General features: G+C 38.1%; 1 pseudogene; it reads left to right on the forward strand.

Moving 5' to 3' along the window:
• The first annotated feature begins 1,037 nt into the window (after positions 1 to 1,037).
• On the forward strand, positions 1,038 to 1,682 carry LOC138160049 (protein SREK1IP1-like; annotated as a pseudogene).
• The last annotated feature ends 1,901 nt before the right edge of the window (positions 1,683 to 3,583 follow it).

A 3,583-nucleotide genomic window follows, 5' to 3' on the forward strand; every position in this document is an offset into this window, starting at 1 on the left:
TTTCAGATTATTTGTGTGAGGAATCTTAGCAGGGTATTTCTGCTGGAGTCTAAAGTAAAAAGAGAACAGGTCAATTCAACAAATTTTATATTGAAAAGACTGTGACTATCAAAAAATAGGTAAGAAAAGACATGAACAAGCAATTTTCGAAAAAGAAATGAAACAACCGTGTGAAAGAATGCTCCAAGTTACTAATGATAGATGCAAATTAAAACAGCTTTGGAAGTTGTGATTTCCTTGACATTTCTAAACCATGCTGCCTGCATTCCAACCATCTTCCTCAACCTTTTACCCCAATCCTACCAGAAAATCTGGCCCCTAGAACACTAGACTCAGGTCAGCTTTTGTCTTATCTTGCCTGAAACTAGGCCTTCACATCACTTCTCAGACATTTCCAAATACCCATTCCTGACCCTTTTAGCTCCACTTTATATGTTGTCTTCCCTATTAAAATGTAAGCTCCTTGAGGGTAGGGACTTGCTTGCTTGCTTGTGTTGATATCTCCAGTGCTCGGTACATAGTAAGCTCTTAATAATGCTTTATCATTCATCATCTTCATTTACTCACATACATCAGGTTGGCAAAGATGACAAAAGACAAAAAAGGCAAATATTGTAGGGGTTATGGGAAGCCAGACACACTGATACACTGTTGGTGGAGCTATGAACTGTTCCAACGGTTCTGGGGGAAAATACTAGAATTATACCTTAAAAGTTACTAAACTGTGCATACCCTTCAACCAAGCTGTACCACTGCAAAGGATGGTAAAAGTTACCGCATATGCAAAAGATTTAAAGCATCACTTTTTGTAGTAGCAAAGAACTAAAAATAAAATGGTTCCTGTTAGTTAGGGAAATCTATTTTAAAAAGAAATCAGGTGGACTCCTGTCCCTAAAGGGAGGCAGTGACTGGACGGGTAAGCTAAAAGTTTCCAGGTGGCCCAGTGAGAGCCACCAGAAGTGGTATCCAGAGAGCAAAAGCAGCAGGGTGGCAGTGGTAACACAAGCTGAGGCCAAGAGTCTGCTTCTACCTGGGCCATGGCCTTGTCAGGTGGCAACAAAGACAATATCAGAGCTGGATGTAAAAAAATGTGGCTATTGGGGTGGCTAGGTGGTGCAGTGAATAGAGCACCAGCCCTGGATCTTAAATCCGGCATCAGACACTTAACATTTGCTAGCCATGTGACCGTGGGCAAGTCACTTAACCCCGTTACCCAGCCTTCCCCCTTCCAAAAAGCAAAATAAAATTTAAAATTAAAAAAAAAATGTGGCTATCCTGGTCACTTGACTTTTGAATGCCACAATTTTCTCCGAGTAGACCCCAAAAGGGGCATAGTTTGGGATGTCTGCAGCACAAGTAGTGAAGTCAGTGAGGAATATGCTGAGGAACTCAATAAATTGTAGACTTTACCTGAGAAAAATACAAATGAGAAAAAAGAAAAGAACAAAAAGAACCTTAAATTGAAAAAGAAAAGGAAAAGGTCTTCATCTACTTCTACCAAAGAAGATACTTCAAAACAAAAGAAACAAATCCCAGAAGAAAGAAAAGGGAGGGGAAAAAAGCAAAATAAAAAAGGGGAAACATAACAAAAAGGAGAAAAAGAAGAGAAAAAAGGAAAAACATTCTGATAGTTCAGACTCCTCTAGTAGTAACTAAGACATCTACCCATTCTGCTAACGTTTCATGTTCAAGAGATTTGAACTTGCTTCCGTAATGATGCTTTGTATTAAACTCACACCTTCTGGCGAGCATTCCTCCATGTACAAGGCCAACACTACTCTTGACCCCCCAGGTTATGACTATGAAGTAATAAAGATTATCATAAGGTTTAGTAGTCCATCTTGTTTAAGACATATCTTATTCTTCTTAATATGTTTTTCTTTACTTTAGAAATTTATTGTAAAATGTCATCACAATCAGCAGAAAAACTATCTGTACAAGTAGCCAACCTGACTGTGGATGTTATTACCAAATAAATGTGTGTCCACCTTCCCAGGGAGCAAATCTAGGAAGTGAAATGTTTCCTTGGGAAGCAGATCTCTCCAGACAGTCAACATCTTCCCACAAACACTGAAAAATCAAGTGGCTTTATATTTTATTATGTAAGCAATAGTTATGTTGTTTCTATAGGACTAGGCTTTTTGAGTATTAAACAGGAACAACATTGCATTGTGGGTTTTTTATTTTTCTTTAAATAAATGGAATGTACAGAAAAGTACTAAAAGCAAAAAAAAAATCAGTCAATATCTTCTAAATATCTATTATCTGTTAAAGGCATAGAACTCAACCAAATTAAACAGGGAAAGGAGATTACTACTATTTAATGCTTACCTGTATGCTTTCTCAATGATAATTAGTGTTAGTTGTTGCCTCCATGTAGGCTGGATTATTTGGAAGAGAGGAGAGACAAGGCAGGGAGAGAGAGGGGGAAAGAGAGACAGAGACAGAGAAATACAGAGAGAGACAGAGACAGAGACAGAAAGAGAGACAGAGAGAAAGAGAAAGTATTATAAGGTGGTAAAATAGAATCTAAAGGTCCAAGTATGATCTGAAAAAGACATTTCTCCTTCCTTTTAACCCCCTTTGTTGTTGTTCAATAGTTTTTCAATCATGTCTGGCTCCCAATGATCCCATTTTATCTTACAGATAAGGAAACTGAAGCAAACAGGGTTAAGTGACTCTGTAGTTAGTAAATATCTGAGGCTAGATTTGAAGTTATGAAGATGAGTCTTTCTGACTTTAGGCCTGGCACTCTATCCTCTAAGTCACCTAAATGTCTGTCCTTTAGACATCTCAAACTCAATGTGTCTAAAGTAGAATTCATTACTTTTCCCTTAGAACCTGCCCCTCTTCTGAACTTTAATATTTCTGTCAAGGGCATTACTATCCTTTTGTTAAACAAACTATCCTTGATTCCTTATTCTCTTCCTGCCCCCCCCCCATTTATATATGAAATTGAAAAATCTTAGCATTTCTCTCTTCATAACACCTCTCATATCTGCCCACACCCCCTTCTCTCCACTCCCAAGGCCACTACCCTTGTTCAGGCCCTTACCTTCTTTAACCTGGATTATTTCAATTGCTTCCTAATCTGTCTCTATACCTCAAGTCTCTTCTCACTCTAATCCATCTTCCACATAGCTGCTAAAGTCATTTCTCTAAGGTAAAGTCCCCAAGTCACTCCTTTACACAATAAACTTTAATTATTCCCTATTACGGCTAGGATAAAATATAACTCTTTTGGGTTTTTAACACCCTTCACAACTTGGCCCCAATGTACCTTTTCTATTCTGTTATACTTTACTTCTCCCTCTCCACCACACCTTTCTCATACCCTGAAGTCTAGCCAGACTTGACTTCTTGCTGTTTCTTACACATGACAGTATATTTTCTGTCTGTATACCTTACATCGGCTGTCCTCCATGCCTGGATTTCACTCCTTTATTACTACTAACTCTTAGAATTTCTTGTTTCCTTTAAGAAATACGAAGTATTTTCTGATCTCACCATGGCAAGTGCCCACCCTCCCCATTAAGTTGTTTTTGGTTGGCATACATTTTGGATATATTCATATATAATAGAA

Source organism: Petaurus breviceps, unplaced genomic scaffold (assembly GCF_028583685.1).
Source record: "Petaurus breviceps papuanus isolate PSGF00001 unplaced genomic scaffold, PetGlider_PUasm1.0 179, whole genome shotgun sequence".
NCBI lineage: Eukaryota > Metazoa > Chordata > Mammalia > Diprotodontia > Petauridae > Petaurus > Petaurus breviceps.